The sequence below is a fragment of the Poecilia mexicana genome, unplaced genomic scaffold (assembly GCF_051168715.1).
Source record: "Poecilia mexicana isolate PSO_F unplaced genomic scaffold, ASM5116871v1 scaffold_9, whole genome shotgun sequence".
Taxonomy (NCBI): domain Eukaryota; kingdom Metazoa; phylum Chordata; class Actinopteri; order Cyprinodontiformes; family Poeciliidae; genus Poecilia; species Poecilia mexicana.
Window position 1 is genome coordinate 32,944,149 of NW_028263378.1, and position 20,171 is coordinate 32,964,319.

At 40.3% G+C, this 20,171-nt stretch overlaps 1 protein-coding gene across 1 annotated transcript in view; it reads left to right on the plus strand.

Moving 5' to 3' along the window:
- npr3 (natriuretic peptide receptor 3) overlaps positions 1 to 20,171 on the plus strand; it is a 92,811-nt gene that overhangs the window by 8,682 nt on the left and 63,958 nt on the right. The gene's annotated exons all lie outside the window — the stretch shown is intronic.

The following is a 20,171-nucleotide window of genomic DNA, read 5'->3' on the forward strand; positions in this document are numbered from 1 at the left end:
ACCACATCAGACTATTGCCAAGGCATATCCTATTGTGCTTAGGATATGATATATGAATAAAAATAGCTAGAATCAAAAGCAAAAATTTGTTTGTGTGAATATGTAAATGACCAAATTGGCGTGAAATGTTCACATTGAATATGGGCTAGATAAGTATGGAGAAGTTTCCTTCAAAACTAAGTACAGAAAGCTGAAAGAATCTCTCCCTGGTCTAAAAGAGCACCATTTGCCCCACCATTCCTGAATTAATTTCTTACTTACATCAGAGCAGCAGCAAAAGGATAATTTAAACTTTTTGAAATATTGCTGGCTGTGAACACTGCCTCATGGAATGACCCACAGAGCACACACAAGCTTGTAGTGTGTGCAGAGTCCAGTGTAATTAAAGGGTGCTATAGTGCTGGCAGGACTGAGGTGAAGTTTGTCCCACTCACTTGAGGGATATTTCAGGAGGTATGTTTTAAGTGACAGAGTTATGAGGAATGTTCCAGTGAGACTCTGAATCTTCCCTTTTAACAGGGATTCTGGTTACTTTTTGTTCAATTGTAGCCTAATTTTGTGCAGTTACTTGTTTGGTCATTTATTTTTAATCTATAATCAAGGACCATCCATCCATCCATCCATCTATCCATCTATCCATCTATTCAATTCACTAACTGAAACATAGATAAATTTGACAGAAAATGTTTTTACAAGCTTGTATTTCTTTTAATTATGATCCCTTTTTCTGTTTTCAGCTAATGAAAAACATTTAGGATTATACATCAAACCAATAAAAAAACATCTTAAATACAGAAATACATGCTTAAGTATTTAATACCTGCTTGAAAGTTGTTGTTTTTTAAAAGAACTCTTGACAAACTAATCTAATCAGAAAGCAGATTTCTTTAAGCTCACAGAAAATGACTATATAGGTTGTGTGTGGCTTAATTGAATTAACTTTATTTTGCCTATAAATTGGATGTGTTTGTCACCTAAAGAGTTTTGGTGCCATTTGTTGTAAACTGGTGCCATAAATAAAAATGTCTGTGATTGACTGACAAGCAGGCCAGGGTGCTTGTCATTAGCATGTCTTGGCTAATGACAACTGTAGATATTCACAAAGTTGAATAAATAAACTGAATAGAATTCAGTTGAATTCAAGTTGATCACTTGAAGAGATCAAGTCATGTTAGCTTGGTCAAAAGCACCCCCTTTGTCCTCTGCTATTTGTTTTATCCAGAGGGTCTGGGTTCTCAGCTATTGAGAAACGATTGCTTCTTGGAGGTGTTGACCCTGTCGAGGTTTTAAACTTTACCCAATCGCTAAAGTTTGTCTGTGACATATGCAATGCACCAGTAAAATGCTATGAAGCCTACCAGAAATTGCCTGCACTGAAGAGAGAATTCTTTTGAATTTTGATTTAAGTGACACAATACTTGTGTTAAAATGACAGACACAAAAATTGTGTTACAAATAACACGTCATGTGTTGTCCTTGAGCTGATGCGGCACATGTGTTAAAATTTAACACATCATGCGTTGTTTTTAACACATCTGTTCTAAGAGAGTAGAAGTCAGGAGAAGAGACACTTTTTGAGACCAAACTGGAACAAGGCTGTAGGTCTAGATCAGTGACGTGCGGTCAAGGGAGGCAGGTGAGGCAGAGCCTCACCTGTCATCATGGAAAAATAATATATACTAATAAAACTATTTATATTGCTATTTTCACCCTGTGGTTTGTACTATAAAGTATCTATTTTTTACTTAGCTTAGCCAATTCTGATTTTTTTTTTCTTCAAAATTGCTGGATTTTCACATTTTGCCATTCAAATGCTTAGAAGCGAAGCCGGTGAGGCAGCAGACTAGACTGTCTTGCAGTCTTGGAGAAAAACTGTGTTACATTCTTGTCTTTTTGTCTCTATTTTTTTTCTTAAACTTGATTTTACTGCCACAGTCTTAGTTTACATGTTTTATTTTGATTATGCACATTTTTTGTTGTTACGACTCTTATTTTGAAAGGTCTATGTAGGAAGCTGAATCCAGCATGTTCGCTGGTCACCAGAAAGAGGATGCACGTGGTGTGAAAGCATTACCTTAGCAAGTGACTGTGTTCAGTGTTTACATTGAACACCCTCTGGATCTGTGTTAAATGGTTCATTCCTGCTTTGGTCTGGGAGTGGTAACATTTAATTTTTACTGCTAAAAACAATAAAAATAAAAACAACAGTAATTGACAGGGCCCTAATTTTTTTCTATTTCTGTAAAAAAAAAAATGGGGGGGGGGGACCCCCTGTGGTCAAGGGCCCTGAGAATTGTCATCACTTTTGCCCCCTGTACCGGGCCCCTGTGGCTACCTGTCACATTCAACAGATTGCATTCTCGCTCTCAGTCTGGGAAAACCCGACAGGCTGCGATAATCGGGCCAAGACAATCAACATGTTGAATATGCCCAAACACACCACCACGTAACACACCACACACTGCAAGATGTTGTAAGATTGTCGTAAAGGGGAAAAAGGCTTTAGCGGTAACACAAACGTGCAGAAGCCGTATCTGACGCAACCCCCAACCCCCTTCGCCCACCCCCTCCGGGCCGCAGCAAAATGACCAAGTCTTGACCGGTCCGTGGTAATAAAAAGGTTGGGGAGCACTTATATAAACCATGCAACACTGTTGTCAATAAGACAACTGCTTCTATGCCAAGTCTGTGTTCTCCTCTACATCATATGGTCATTATTTAAATATATCAAAAGGTAAATATTTTAAAATGACACATAGGATTAAGTGGCTGTTTCTACACTTCCACCTCATATGTCTGAACAAAATAACTACAAATAAGTTTCTTTCTTGTCATGTTATGTTATATTGTTAATACAGCTCACAGTTGCAAGATGATAGTGACTGTTAGGAAAATAAATTTAAAATATGCTAGTTTTTAGACTTGATTATGTTTTTTTAAATAAGAAAATTTGGTTCAATATCCATGGTTCAATCGGCGTAATCTCTTATGTAAGATATTTCTATTGAAACATAATACACTAAGCTGAATTAAAATTATTTAGCTTGTAGTTCTGTATAATTTAAAACATAGCTAGTTTCTATGTGGACTGAGCAGGCATTCACAGGGGGTCGTGGCTCTGTGTGAGTTTAACCTTTTGACCACCTTGATAAGATTTAACAGCTGGTGTAAAACAATCTGGTCTTGTTGCCAAACCAGAGCTTCCTCCCTGATACGGTTATATAAACATCTGTCTCCACTCAAAAGAAATAAATGCTTCTTTGATCTTAAAAAAATAGTCTTTTACTGGAACATGGTCAAACTAGATTTAAATGAACTTAGTCCCCAAATTTGAATTCAGCAGAGAAGGAAAACATGACCTTCCTTTAAAAAGTATGGGACCCGGAACCATAACTTCAGATCGCTCCAGGGTTTCCAGTGATGCTGTCTCTGGGGAACAGAGCTTCGGTGAAATGCTTCCCCGTAAGTTTATCTTGGTGAGTTGATGTCTGTGGAGTAAGGTAAATATTGGATTCAATACTGGTTTGTGATTTTATTATGAGTTATGTCCAGGGGTGAAAGTAGTTTTAAATTCTTGGGGGTACTAGTTCTTGAATTGCTACAAAATAAAGCTGTATTTCCCTCAGCCCACTGGCTGCAATGTTGTCACCTTGAGATGCCATGAGACCTAAATTCTGAACATCCTGGCATGGAGTGAATCCCAGTTTTCCATGTCTGGCATATAACCATTCATTTTAGCTTTTAAACTGGTTATATTGATCCTGTGTCCAGATAGAGGGATAATCAGTAGGTCTAGTAGTAAGCAGGGGTGAAAGTAAGGGGGTACGGTAGGGTACTGCTGCGTACCCCTAAAAGATTTAGCGGGGGTACGCAGCACCTGCAAGAGAGGGGAGCGGCCGTCTGCTGTAAAAAATCAACGGGTTCACTGTGCAGCCGTGAGTTCACCCACTAATCAGCCGTGACTGATAAGTTTTTCAAGAACAATCTAAAACACGACTCAATCAGTTAATAAATAACTTTTTACCCATTTCATATTGTTTCTGAACTGTTCGTGCTTTGCTAGAGCACGGCGCAATATGTCGATCGTGGAAGGTTTTGAGTCGATCTCGGCATTAAGTGACAAACTGAACGCAGCCAGGACGCTGAGACCAGGACGTCCTCCTCTGATGTTAGTAACTTTATTAAAGAACAACAAAAAAAATTAACAAAACATGTTCAAATTAATGATCCAACAACAATAATAATCTCAGTGATTATTGTTTTAACAAGGTGTTGGGCAATTCTGTGCGTTTCTGTTCCATTACCAAAATAACAAGCAGAGCGGGAGTTTAAAATTAACTAATCAACCACCGCTGTTTCATGAGAGGGTTATTAATGATCGCAAAATAAATATCAAGCCTGAAAACCTAATATCGTAATGGACTGAATGTTATGTTTTTAACGTAATCTCTGGTCGGCTTGAGGAATGCAGGAGGTTGCCATGGCAACGGGTGTGCTTAAATGACAGAGAGACGTCATTTATAACAAACATCAAACACTGTAAATATGTGTCATTAAGTATTTAACAAATGGCTTCTACCTCGATAATTATGTGAAATTACATTAATTGTCTAATATTAAAAAATAGTTTGGTGCTGTCTGGCTCAGAATCTGAGAGGCTTTTCCTTTATCAAACAAATTATGTTTTTGCCTCTTATTTAGTGGAAATATTGATGTTGATGAGACTTTCTCCAAAATAATAACCTTTTTCAACTTTAATAGCTCCACTGTTGAAAATGAGGCTCTAACATTCACAAATGACAGTGAAATAAAATCCATCCAGTCCAACATCAGGTTTCCTCTGGAACCTGTTGAAGGAAAAATATCCCAACTTCAGAAGATGTGCTTTTAACTTAACAAAGCTCTGTGGTTCCTCCTATCAGTATGAGACTCAGGGTGAGGAGGCGCCATGTTAGGAAGAGAAGTGGAAGCTGCAGGATCTTCAGAAGAAACAGGTCATGATGCTGGACTACTTGATTATCCCTCTGTCTGGACACAGGATCAATAGAACCAGTTTAAAAGCTAAAATTAATGGTTATATGCCAGACATGGAAAACTGGGATTCACTCCATACCATGATGTTCAGAATTTAGGTCTCATGGCATCTCATGGTGACAACATTGCAGCCAGTGGACTGAGGGAAATACAGCTTTATTTTGTAGCAATTCAAGAGCTGCCCAGCTTTTATTGCTTCGTAAAAAATTGAATCAGCACAGAAACTCCAAAACACACAAAAGACACACCATGAGATATATATATCTATATATATATATATATATAGATATATATATATAAAAATTAAAAAAAATTCCCTTCTCACCCTCCGCGGGTGGTCTCTTTCATCCTCTGGGCTCGGGTCCTCTACCAGAGGCCTGGGAGCTTGAGGGTTCTGCGCAGTATCTTGGCTGTGCCTAGAACTGCACATTTCTGGACTGAGATGTCTGATGTTGTTCCTGGGATCTGTTTGAGCCACTGCTCCAGTTTGGGGGTGACTGCCCCGAGGGCCCCGATGACCACAGGCACCACTGTGGTCTTCACCTTCCAGGCCTTCTCCAGTTCCTCTCTGAGGCCCTGGTATTTCTCCAGTTTCTCATGCTCCTTTTTCCTGATGTTGTGGTCACTTGGTATTGCTACATCCACCACAACGGCTTTCCTCTGTTCTTTATCCACCACCACAATGTCCGGTTGGTTCGCCATTACCATCTTGTCTGTCTGGATCTGGAAGTCCCACAGGATCTTAGCTCGGTCATTCTCCACCACCTTTGGGGGTGTTCCCCACTTTGACCTCGGGGCTTCCAGTCCATATTCGGCACAGATGTTCCTGTACACTATGCCCGCCACTTGGTTATGTCGTTCCATGTACGCTTTCCCTGCCAGCATCTTGCACCCTGCTGTTATGTGCTGGACTGTCTCAGAGGCCTCCTTGCACAACCTACACCTTGGGTCTTGTCTGGTGTGGTAGATCTGAGCCTCTATTGCTCTGGTGTTTAGGGCTTGTTCCTGGGCGGCCAGGATGAGGGCCTCTGTGCTGTCCTTGAGTCCAGCTTTCTCCAGCCATTGGTAGGATTTCCTGATATCAGCCACTTCAGTTATTTGTCGGTGGTACATCCCATGTAGGGGCTTGTCCTCCCATGATGGTACCTCCAGCACCTCGTCCTCTGTTCCCCATTGTCTGAGACATTCGCTGAGCACATCGTCCATTGAGGCTTTGTCCTTGATGTATTTATGGATCTTGGATGTTTCATCCTGGACAGTGGCTCTCACACTCACTAGTCCTCTGCCTCCTTCCTTACGGCTTGTGTCTGTACACAAGGTTGCTGGATGTGGGGTGGAACCCTCCATGCATGGTTAGTAGCTTCCGAGTCTTATCGTCCGTGGCCTTTATCTCTTCCATTGGCCAGCTAATTATTCCGGCAGGGTATCTGATTACTGGTAAGGCATAGCTGTTTATTGCACGGATCTTGTTCTTGCCATTGAGCTGGCTTCTCAGGACTTGCCTCATTCGTTGGAGGTATTTGGCTGTGGCTCCTTTCCTTGTGATCTCATCGAGGTTGCCATTTGCTTGTGGTATTCCCAGGTACTTGTAGCTGTGCTCTATGTCTGCTATCGTTCCCTCTGGGAGTGAGACCCCTTCTGTGCGGACAACCTTCCCTCTCTTTGTAACCATCCGGCCACACTTCTCTAGTCCGAATGACATCCCAATGTCAGTGCTGTATATCCTGGTGGTGTGGATCAGTGAGTCGATGTCTCGCTCGCTCTTGGCGTACAGCTTGATGTCATCCATGTAGAGGAGGTGACTGATTGTGGCCCCATTCTTGAGTCGGTATCCGTAGCCAGTCTTGTTGATGATTTGGCTAAGGGGGTTCAGGCCTATGCAGAACAGCAGTGGGGACAGAGCATCTCCTTGGTATATGCCACATTTGATGGACACTTGTGCAAGTGGTTTGCAGTTGGCTTCAAGGGTGGTTTTCCACAGCCCCATCGAGTTTGCAATGAAGGCTCTTAGAGTCCTGTTGATGTTGTACATCTCTAAGCATTCAATGATCCAGGTATGTGGCATTGAGTCATAGGCTTTCTTGTAATCAATCCAAGCGGTGCACAGGTTGGTGTGTCGGGTTTTGCAGTCTCGGGCGACTGTGTGGTCTACCAGGAGTTGGTGTTTGGCTCCTCTGCTATTTATGCTGATGCCCTTCTGTGCCGTGCTCATGTATTTATCCATGTGCCCGCTTATCTTAGCTGCTATGATGCCTGACATGAGCTTCCATGTTGTAGAGAGACAGGTTATCGGCCGATAGTTGGATGGGACTGAACCCTTTGAGGGATCCTTCTGGATCAGGATTGTGCGCCCTTCAGTTAGCCATTCAGGGTGAGTCCCATTCTGTAGCAGCTGGTTCAGTTGAGCTGCCAGTCGCTCATGGAGGGCAGTGAGTTTCTTTAGCCAGTAGGTATGGATCATATATATATATATATATATATATATATATATATATATATATATATATAAATTTCCTTCTCACCCTCCGCGGGTGGTCTCTTTTTTCATCCTCTGAGTTCGGGTCCTCTACCAGAGGCCTGGGAGCTTGAGGGTTCTGCACAGTATCTTGGCTGTGCCTAGTACTGCACATTTCTGGACTGAAATGTCTGATGTTGTTCCTGGGATCTGTTTTAACCACTGCTCCAGTTTGGGGGTGACTGTCCCGAGGGCCCCGATGACCACAGGCCCCACTGTGGTCTTCACCTTCCAGGCCTTTTCCCGTTCCTCTCTGAGGCCCTGGTATTTCTCCAGTTTCTCGTGCTCCTTTTTCCTGATGGTGTAGTCACTTGGTATTGCTATATCCACCACAACGGCTTTCCTCTGTTCTTTATCCACCACCACAATGTCCGGTTGGTTCGCCATTACCATCTTGTCTGGATCTGGAAGTCCCACAGGATCTTAGCTCGGTCATTCTCCACCACCTTTGGGGGTGTTCCCCACTTTGATCTCGGGGCTTCCAGTCCATATTCTGCACATATGTTCCTGTACACTATGCCCGCCACTTGGTTATGTTGTTCCATGTACGCTTTCCCTGCCAGCATCTTGCACCATGCTGTTATGTGTTGGACTCTCTCAGAGGCCTCCTTGCACAACCTACACCTTGGGTCTTGTCTGGTGTGGTAGATCTGAGCCTCTATTGCTCTGGTGTTTAGGGCCTGTTCCTGGGCGGCCAGGATAAGGGCCTCTGTGCTGTCCTTAAGTCCAGCTTTCTCCAGCCATTGGTAGGATTTCCTGATATCAGCCACTTCAGTTATTTGTCGGTGGTACATCCCATGTAGGGGCTTGTCCTCCCTTGATAGTTCCTCCAGCACCTCGCCCTCTGTTCCCCATTGCCTGAGACATTCGCTGAGCACATCATCCGTTGAGGCTTTGTCCTTGGTGTATTTATGGATCTTGGATGTTTCATCCTGGACAGTGGCTCTCACACTCACTAGTCCTCTGCCTCATTCCTTACGGCTCGTGTACAGTCTCAGGGTGCTGGATTTGGGGTGGGACCCTCCATGCATGGTTAGTAGCTTCTGAGTCTTAACATCCGTGGCCTTTATCTCTTCCATTGGCCAGCTAATTATTCCTGCAGGGTATCTGATTACTGGTAAGGCATAGCTGTTTATTGCACTGATCTTGTTCTTGCCATTGAGCTGGCTTCTCAGGACTTGCCTTATTCGTTGGAGGTATTTTGCTGTGGCTCCTTTCCTTGTGACCTCATCAAGGTTGCCATTTGCTTGTGGTATTCCCAGGTACTTGTAACTGTGCTCTATGTCTGCTATTGTTCCTTCTGGGAGTGAGACCCCTTCTGTACGGACGACCTTCCCTCTCTTTGTGACCATCCGGCCACACTTTTCTAGTCCGAATGACATCCCAATGTCAGTGCTGTAGATCCTGGTGGTGTGGACCAGTGAGTCGATGTCTCGCTCGCTCTTGGCGTACAGCTTGATGTCATCCATGTAGAGGAGGTGACTGATTGTGGCCCCATTCTTGAGTCGGTATCCGTAGCCAGTCTTGTTGATGATTTGGCTGAGGGGGTTCAGGCCTATGCAGAACAGCAGTGGGGACAGAGCATCTCCTTGATATATGCCACATTTGATGGACACTTGTGCAAGTGGTTTGCAGTTGGCTTCAAGGGTGGTTTTCCACAGCCCCATCAAGTTTGCAATGAAGGCTCTCCTATTGATGTTGTACATCTCTAAGCATTCAATGATCCAGGTATGTGACATTGAGTCATAGGCTTTCTTGTAATCAATCCAAGCGGTGCACAGGTTGGTGTGTCGGGTTTTGCAGTCTCGGGCGACTGTGTGGTCTACAAGGAGTTGGTGTTTGGCTCCTCTGCTATTTATGCCGATGCCCTTCTGTGCTGTGCTCATGTATTTATCCATGTGTCCACTTATCTTAGTCGCTATGATGTATGAGCTTCCATGTTGTAGAGAGACAGGTTATTGGCCGATAGTTGGATGGGACTGAACCCTTTGAGGGATACTTCTGGATCAGGATTGTGCGCCATTCAAGGTGAGTCCCATTTTCTTTCGCCAGTAGGCATGGATCATGTCAGGTCCTGGTGCTGTCCAGTTTTTCATACCCGAGACTCTTTCTTGGACATCTGCCACAGTGATGGTTACCCATATACCCATATGCCTTTCCAGTACTGTTCAGTCTCCAGCCTTGGTGGGTCTGCTCTGTTGTTAGTACCCTGCCATTGAGAGTACACTTTAGCTGGTTGGGTGGAGAAGAGCCGGTTAATCCTCCTGGATTCATTTTCCCTTGTGTATCTCTTTGTTTGGCAGTTTCAAGTGCTTCAAGGATCACTGATACTGAGCTGTATATCAGCTCATTGGTTTCTGGTATGGTGTAGGTAGGGATCGTTCTCAATGCTGCATTCACATCTTCAATGAGACTTTCTGATGGTACTGTAACTGTGCTCACTCAGCACTCAGCCGCTGTAGTTGGCGTCGGGGTTGTCTCGTGCTCATTCTGGCCATGATTCTCTCTCTCAGGTCAGCTGCTGCCTCGTTCAGCTTTGATGGTTCATTCATTACTGGGGCTACATACCCAGTCTCTGGGGTAGTTGTAGTTAACTCCCCCCTGTCCTGACATCCAGGCTCCTCCCCCTTGCCGTCAATCTCAAGTTGTGATAGCAGTTGCCATTTGCGGATATTGGAACACTGAGCTACTAGTTGTTTAGCAGTCATTGTAGACTGGGGATGTTGAACTAACCATTTTTCCCTCATTCTTTGCATGAGAATGAGGGACCCTCTGAATGAGGGTCAAGTAACCCTCTGACTAGGGTTACTTGAGTAGTAGCATTTCAACAGATCCAGGTTTTCACCTCTCGCCCATTTCCGTCTTGTTCCAGTAGCCCATTTGTCATCAAGGTGCTCTGGTTCCCCAGCACCTGACGCAGACCTTGTTTGGCCGGACGACATCTGAGCCGGTATGTTATGCATATCAATGTCTCTCATGGTATGAGGTAGGCTATATAGCTCCAAGGGTCTTGCCTAAGAACCCACACTGCATAGCTCAATTTCACTGTTGTAACTTTTTGCCCCAGCCTGGATTTGAACCCGGGTATATATATATATACATATATTGCTCGTTATTTTAGTAATGGAACCGGAACGCACAGAATTGTGCAACACCTTGTTGAAACAATACTGAAATTTCATTTGAACATTTAAAAAAAAATTGTTGTTCTTTAATAAAGTCACGAACATTTTGATAAGCGAGTCAGAGGAGGACATGCTGGTCTCAGCGTCCTGGCGGCGTTCAGTTTGTCACCTAATGCCGAGACCGACTCAAAACCTTTCGCGATTGACTTATTGCGCCCTGCTCTAGTAAAGCACGAAGAGATCAGAAACAATATGAAATAGGAAAAAAAACTATTAACTGATTAAGTCGTGTTTTAGATTGTTCTTGAAAAACTAATCACTCACAGCTGCACAGTGAACCCATTGATTCTTGACAGCAGACAGCCGCTCCCCTCTCTTGCAGGAACTGCGTACCCCCACCAAATCTTTTAGGGGTACGCAGTACCCAGGGCCGTGCAGAGACCACTAAAGGGGCAGGTGCTCAAAAAAAAAAAAAAAAGGGCACATCTAATCGCATTCTAGGACAGAATATTAACAAAGCCACACAGCTTTCAGAGTTTAATAAACAATGATAAATTACAAAATTGTGACATATACAATCATAGCTAAGGAAAATCTCTATATAGCGCATACAACTATGCATATGTAAGATATTTTATTAGTAATTTCTTTCTGCAGGTTTATTTTGTTGGTAACACTTTATTTGAAGGGGGGTGAATTAGACTGACATGACACTGTCATAAAAACCTGTCATGAACATGAATAAGTCTTCATGAATATTTATGACTGTTGTCATAAAGCGTCATTCGGTAAATTTTGACACTTTTAATACAAAGTTGACATTATTCAAAATGTCTTCGTTATGACAACTTGACATTAACCAAGAAATCATTACTGATATAATTTTTTTTTAAAAGAATTACTGATTGCACTTTAAAAATGAGGTAACTTTATGTTATTAAAGGTAAAGTTTAAACAGTAATGATTTCTTGGTTAATGTCAAGTTGTCATAACGAAGACATTTTGAATAATGTCAACTTTGTATTAAAAGTGTCATAATTTACCGAATGACGCTTCATGACAACAGTCATAAATATTCATTCATGTTCATGACAGGTGTTATGTCATGTTTATGAAAGTGTCATGACAGTCTTATTCACCCCCCTTCAAATAAAGTGTTACCATTTTGTTATAGGAAAGTATTGCAATATTCAAACCCGCAATTTAGCAAGATATGTAAATCAGAGCTAGACCACCAGACATATTTTGTCTTTTCAGAATTACACTATTAAGAATATAAACAAGGGCACAATGCAACCTTTGTTGTACTGTAATCTATAAAAAAGAGCTGCCTGTTTGCTACATTTGCAGTGGAGATGAAGATGGTCCATTCAGGAAAGCAGAGCTGTAACTTTAATGTGGAAGTGCAGAAAAAAAAAAGAAATAAAAAAAGCAAATATTGGATTCTTAATGCATGTCACCATGAGAAAAGCCTACCGAGTTTTGCTTAAAAACTTTTTTTTTAAATTAAAATCATAAATTCTTGTCTCTTGAAGTGAATTTCTTTTTCAAAACAAACTTATTTGCGCTTGTCATAAATCTTTTCTTGCTATTCTAAGTTTTTGTTTGTGACTCAAAGTTTTGCTTGTGATTCTCACATGACGTCATGGGCAGGGCCTAAAATCGCAACAAAAGATTTCTGATGTGTGCAAATAAAAGTTTATGTTTGGCAAATAACTTTTTAAGTTCACGAGACAAAAATGAGTTATTTAATATAAGAAAAGTTTTTTAAACTAAACTTTTTGTTTTAAAAAAGAAATCATTACAATTCCAAAAGTTTTGATTACAATTTTATTTTACTTAAATGAGGTTAGGTTTTTTTCTTTTTCATTGAATAATTGGGAAAAAATTAACTGCAAACTCTGAGAATCAGAGTATGCAGTTAATTAGTAAACTTAAAGTCTGAGTTGAGTTTTTTCCCCTTCATTAATGACACACTTTTATTACATACATTATGTCTATCATGGTAATTCAATTCTAAATGAATATCCTTGTTGGACTTTAAGTCCTATTCTCCTTCTAGATACATTTACCTAACGCTAGAATAAATGTAATGTACATTGTGCAGCAAAGCAAATTAGAAGATTGGACATATCCATTATGGAGATGATGGGTTTTGGATGGGAGATGTGCCCCCTATTGCATAAGCAATACTGAAGAATGACTGCTATCATTAAAGATACAGGGAAAAAGCTTTTTAGTTATCTATCTTTGCTAGCAAAGTCGTTAGCTAGCAGCTAGCTAATAGCACAGCAACAACAGCCTAATGTCTGTATGATAAAAATACTGAATTGATAGATAAGAATAGTTTTTCCTCAACTGGCTGTCTCCTCCACTCAGTAGTTCTTCAGAGAAAGGCAGACGCAGAGGCCTATCAGTGTCTGTTGTATTTCATTACCTCTCTGCTTAAACCGCTATTCCGTGCTGAAGCAGAAACGATACTTCAACGTTTTCCGTCATCTGACATTTTTTAAAACTGTCATGATGTTGTGACAGTACGGTATGAGAGGTAATCTGTGAAAAATCTATTTCCTCTGCCTTCTCCCACTGATAGAAACAACCAGCCCAGTGGCAGGAGAGTTTTAGTGCTGTCAATCACAATCTCATGTGGTGCTGCTCATCCTTCCTCCCCCTCGATTTGTGCCGTGCTGCAACTAGCATAGCACAGAGCTGTGCAGATTCAAACTGTGAATGCTCAATTTAGTTAGCATAGCTATCAATGACAGCAGATAAACGGTTTCTTGTAATGATAATTTATAACCAGAACCCTCCCTGAACCTCATTCACTCATGCAGTGAGTGAATGAGGTTGATTGACAGTGCTAAGAGCGTCCTACTAGTTCTGATTGGTTGTTTTGGTCAGAACGGTGCATTATTTTAACCAGTAATAGTAATTCAGAAAGGAGATGGAGGAGATTGATTGTTTTCACAGATTATCTGTCTCATAACAAACTGCTACAACATCATGAAAGCTTTCACAAAAATGTGAGAAAGTGCGAGGGTGCACTTTCTCTGTCTATAATGAGACATTAAAGCAACTTGAAACCATTCCTCCCGGGTCTGGGACCTCCAGACCCGGGCTCCCATGGGCACCCATCCCCACTAATGCTCCACGCCTGCCCTTCTCCATTTTCGCACAGCATGTTCATAGAGAACATGGTGCTAAATGACCTGCAGACAACCTGATTCTAGACGGTCAGTAGGTAGATAGGTCAGTCAAACTTTATTAATAGATTACAAACCAGCATTCTGACAACTATCCCAGCATGCACCGCGTGCTTCTTTTTCTACGGGCGAAAATGAAGTCGGCGGCTGCTTAACGTAGTTGATAGACCTGTTGTGGCTCAATATTGGTCCATATATAAGGCTCACCGGATTATAAGGCGCACTGTCGACTTTTGAGGAAATTGAAGGTTTTTAGGTGCGCCTTATGGTGCGGAAAATACGGTAATTCCTGTATGTAATATAACAAATTCTACTCAGTAGAATTAATTTATCAATTCCAACTAGTTGATCTGCCATATGTCCATATTTACCTGTCTTTCATAATTCATTGCTGTTATTTTTATTGCTAGTATTAATATTTCTTTTGTTGTTGTTTTTGTTTTGTTTGTGTTTTGTTTATGTTCTGTTTGTTTTTATTGCTCTACCCCAAACTTTTTCCTGTGAGGGCCACATAACTTTTCCCTTCTCCGGTGGGGGGCCGGAGTCAGTTTGTAACAGAAAAAGTGTGACGTTTGCAAGAGTGCCTAAATGTAAAAATGTATTGTCTTCCAGAAAGCACAATCAAATAACCCTCTCTGGGTTCTTCACAGAAAAAATCCAGGAAATAACACTATTTATGAAATAAATACCGTATTTTCTGGACTATAAGCCGCACCGGGCAATAAGCCGCAGATATCTCTGCCACTCCAGGTTTTCCACAATAATGCAGCACGCAGCAGAGGGGGGCGGACAGCCAACATTTGAGTCATAACAGGACAATTGAATATCACATTTATCAGGGTTGAAAAGGAAAAGAAAATATCATTATCAAGCAACCATTCTAAGGCTAATACAATGGCTGATAATTCAACTGTAAAAACAACTAAATGATCAGCTGTTCTCCTCTTAATCAAGACTTTATGGTGTGGGATATTCACTGCTGCCCCAGTTCTACCACTATTTGGACCTTTAGATCCATCCGTATATATAACTATGTTGTCTCTATATCTTTCAAAATATCTATCAACTACAACCCATTCTGGGGTCTTTCCCTTTTTAAGAATTTCCCTCAATTGAAGATCAACTTCTGGAGATATAAATAACCATGGTGGAATTTCAGATTGAGGAACTGTACTATACTGGAGCAGAGTTAAACCAAGATGTTTTGCCTTTATGTCCCCAGTCCACCCAAAACTTAAAATTTAATTTATGATGTTCCCAACAGTCTTTCAGCACCATCTTAGCTGGGTGATCATACTTATGTCGTTGTAGGTTTACCCAGTACACATACATTAGTTTCAACCTTCTTAATCTTAAAGGAAGCTCACCAGTTTCTACTTGTAGAGTAGCTAAAGATGATGTTCTGAAAGCTCCACAACAAATCCTCAATCCTTGTGTTTGCTCACTATCAAGCTTTCTCAAATGACTGTCAGCAGCTGCCATATATGCTATACACCCATAATCCAGAGTAGATCTCATTAGAGCCTGATAGACTCCCAACAATGCACTTCTTGAAGCTCCCCATTCCTGTCCAGAGAGACATCTCAACAGATTATTCACTTTTTACATTTATTTTGAACTGATTCTGTTTGATGTTTCCAAGTTAAACTTTCATCAAAGATGACACCTAAAAACTTCACTGTTTTCACTTGTTCAAGCTTTTGTTTATAAAGGTTCAACTTAACTTCCTTGTCTTCTATAAAAACAAATAACTTGAGTCTTTGCAATTGACATCCTAAATCCCCCATTTATTAGCCCAACCTTCCACTTTCAAAATGGCATCCTGCATCTTTTTCTGCAAATATACCAGATTATGTCCCCGTACCCAGAGAGCCCCATCATCTGCAAATAAAGATTTGCCTATACTACTATCTATCTCATCAAAAATGTCATTAATCATAATATTAAAAAGAATTGGGCTACACACACTGGCTTGTGGAGTACCATTCTCAACAGAATACCAAGTAGAGAAATTCGCCCCAACCCGAACTTCTATTTCTCTACCAAACAAAAAATCCAAAACCCAATTATAAATCTTACCGCCTATACCAAGTTTCTTCTTAATTTAATCTATAATCCTTCTTTCTATAACATATCATAAGCCTTTTTTATGTCAAAGACAGTGGTTCTTAACCTGGGTTCGATCGAACCCCAGGGGTTTGATGAGTCGGAGGTAAAGTCGTCGGAGGTAAAGCCGCGGAGGTAAAGTCGTGATGACGCCCCGTTTTGCCATCACTTGCTCCAGAGAATCACGTTACATTGCTTAGCCAATCAGTACTGCGGGAAGGAGTTCCACTCTCAGCATGGATTTGAACTTGTGTCTTTAATTACTTCAGTAAAGCTCACTGTTTTTACCAAATTTTATAGTCTAAATCTGCTCCTTAGTCACATCTTTTCGGGGTTGGTACTGCCTCTAGTGGCATGGGGGAGGTAATACAACTAATGTAATTACATTAATAAATCAGAATACTGCAAATTATTTTCTGTGTGTGGGGGTGGGGGTTTCGGTGAATGTGCATATGAAACTGGGGGGTTCGGTACCTCAAAAAAGGTTAAGAACCACTGGTCAAAGAACACAGCAATCACTAACTCTTTATTTGCCTTGAGCTTTTCTTACTTCTGACTCTAAACACAGAACTGCATCCATTGTATTTCTCCCTTTACAAAAACCACTCTGAAATGGACAAAATTTATTTTAACTCTCGATAAAATATGAAAGCCTGTCTGTAACAATCCTCTCCATTATTTTCCCTAGTTGAGATGTAAGAGCTCTAGGTCTATAACTTGACGGGTCAGTTGCATTTTTACCAGGTTTTAACATGGGAATTATAACTGACTGTTTCCATTCTGCAGGAATACTCCCAGTCATCCAAATCAAATTAAACAATTTTAATATAACGGTAAGAGATTAATATTTAAAATGTTTGAGAATTGTATAACACACTCCATCCGTCCCCGGAGTTGATTGCTTAGCATTAATAATAGGTTTTTCCAACTCATACATAGTAAAAGGCATATCTAAATCCTGATTTGAAACTACTCTCTTAAAAGTAACTTCTGGATTTTCAGCTAATAACTTTTCTTTATTACTTTTCATGTCTTCAGATAAACTTTCTGAACTATGCACTTTAATTAACGTTTCTGCTAATAACTCTACTAACCGCTATATTCCCATTTAATTCTAAAACCAGTAAGGAAAAACTCTTTTTAACACCATTCATTTTCTTAAAAGCTCTCCATACCTCAGACAACTTGGTCTCTCTTCCGATGAAATTACAGTACTGCCTCCAACAAGCCTTCTTAGCTCCTCTAATAGTCTTCCTAACTATAGCTTGTGCTTTCTTATATTGAATTAATGCCTCAAAGGTATGGCATCTTCTTATCAATTTTAAAGCTTTATTTCTTCCCTTTATAGCAATACTACATTGCTCATTCCACCATGGAATAGATTTTTTATTTCCTCTTCCCCTTGTTTTAGAAATTGAACTTTCAGCTGCATTAATAATGACAGACATAATCTTTGAATAACACAAAACAAGTTCTCACCCAGTTTATTAAATTGACTATCAACTACATTTTTAAATAACTCCCAATTAGCGCTACTTAGCCTCCATCTTGGAATCTGCCCTTCCTCTTCTTTTATCACTTCAGAACCAACTGAAACTAAAATAGGAAAATGATCACTGCCCATAGGAGAATCACTCAGCACCTCCCAAGATGTAATTCCAGCTATTCCATTTGAAACCAAAGTTAGATCTAAAACACTCTTTAAATTCCTACAACAATCATATCTAGTAGAGCCTACCATTGTTAACGCTAAACAGTGAATGTAACTCAAGAAATTCTTCAATCACCAAACCATTTGCATCTGTATTAAGACTCCCCTACAAAATATTATGAGAATTGAAATTACCTACATTTTGTTCATTTACTACATTGAGATCTTGAATGGACAACTTCTTGTTAGCATTATAAAAATTTATCACAGACATTTGACCATTTCCTATCCAAATCTTAATTACTATTGATTCATAATTCTGCCCTATTGATTCCACTTTATATCTTATACCATCTTGTACAAAAGTTGCTACTCCCCCACCTTGTCTTTCCTTTCTATCATTCCTAATTGATGTATACCCAGGAATTATGAAATCTAGATGAGGCTTAAGCCAGGTTTCTTGAATGCAAATCAGGTGAGGTTTAACTGTCAAATCGAAATATATTTCGAGTACTAATAAGACTTCTTACATTCCACTGGAAAATAACTGACATGAAGAAGAAGGGCCACCACTGCATGATTGAGGTTGAAAAGATTGTGTCTCATTTAACTTTTTCTTAATTGATTCCCAACTAACATTCTTACAGTCAAGATACTTTTGGGCTGCCTTCACTATTATTTGCATTTTTTCCATTTTTCTTTGTGTTTGAGCAGTGCAGTTAACAACTTCTACCATGAACAATACAAAATCCTCCTTTGTCATGAGTAGAGTGTCGCCTTTAATCTTGCAGCATTCTGTAAATTAGATCCTTCTTTTTCTCCTCCAGACACTTTCTTTGGGTATAATATTGGTTGCACAAGAACTTTTTTCATTGCCTCTGCATAAGTAATGCCAGTAGTTATTTTAATTTTCTGAACTTCCTCAGCTCTTTTATTAGCTACACATCCCCTAAATCCTGAACTATGTCCAGCTCCACAATTACAACATTTCAGCGGAGCTCCTTCCTCACATTTCCATACTCATGATCCCCAGCACATCTCCCACATTTCTGTTTCCTCTTACACACTCCCACGACATGTCCAAATTTCTGGCATTTAAAGCACCGCAACGGCGGAGGAATAAATGGTCGGACATAATAGCTCATACAAACACTTTATCTGGCAGACTGTTCTCTTCAAATTTTAACATGATAGAAAAACTATCACTCCTCTCTCCATTTTTATTTCTTTTCAATTGTTTGGCTTCCACTACTTTCCCTCCTGATACATTCGATTTGATCTCAGCAACCGGCACGTCGGGTGGAATACCTGAAATAACTCCACGTACATACTTCTTGTCATCCAAAAGTCTCCCTCTCACATTCTCTCCAAGCACTCTTTTTATATTTAGTGCCCTTTCTTTTTGTTTAATACCATTACAAATAATCAATAAAGATCCATCTCTTAGTACTTTAACAAATTTCACCTGTTTCTCCTTCACCCTCGGAAACAGATGATTCTATTTGTTGTCTTGATTTTTTCCATTTATGCTTAGCTTTTTGAGTATGCCATATTTCTTGGTTTTCCACGCCATCAGCACCCTCTTCCATTTCCACAAAATCACTACCTGACACATCATTTCCCTCTGACATCCTTCCAACCATTCACAGCCTGGTCGTGCCTTACCGCCCTTGTCCTGGCACCTTCTTCTTCTTCTTTAGATTTCAACGGCAGCTTGCATTTATTATTGTTGCACTACTGCCAATCTATTGGATCCTAATATCTATACCTCAAATTCTCATAATGATCCCAGTATTATTTTAAAAAAAACCCGAAAAATCTTCTTTTCCCCTCAATGCTATTTAACAGATCAACAACATTCTCAAATTTCAATTCCCTATTAAAACCTAATTTAATGGCCTCTTTCTTCTTTTATTTCCAATTTTGACTTCCAATGATTCACTTCCTGCTAAAGAGCCCCCAGGTGGTTGAAGGAAAATCCACATATAAGCCGCATGGTTCAAAGCTTAGGAAAAAAGTAGCGGCTTATAGTCCGGAAAATACGGCATATGGACAAAAAAATCTAAATGCTCTCTTGTATTGTTCAGGGGCCGGACCAAATGTGGAGGCGGGCCGGATCTGGCCCGCGGGCCGTAGTTTGGGGACCACTGCTCTACATACTGATGTCGTTCATATTACCTTTTTTCCTCAAACTGTCATACATATGCACACACAGTTCATAATACTCATTCTTTGCAACACAATACCCTCTGTCTTATTCTTTTGTTAGCTCCGTGATTTTATTTTCCTTTCATTAATGGAATGTATCACACCATATATTTTCTATTTTGACATTAAATAAAGTTAAAAAAAAAAGTTATAATTTCATGTTTCCATCACAGAAGTTGTATTGAGCACTGGCTGCTGCTACTGTTGCATTTGATTATATTGTTACCCTTTTTTTTTTTTTTTTTTTTTTTTGATAGAGCCTATTACCTACATATAATCACATGAAATAAAAAGCTGGAATAGAAGTCTTGTATTTTAAAAATGCATGA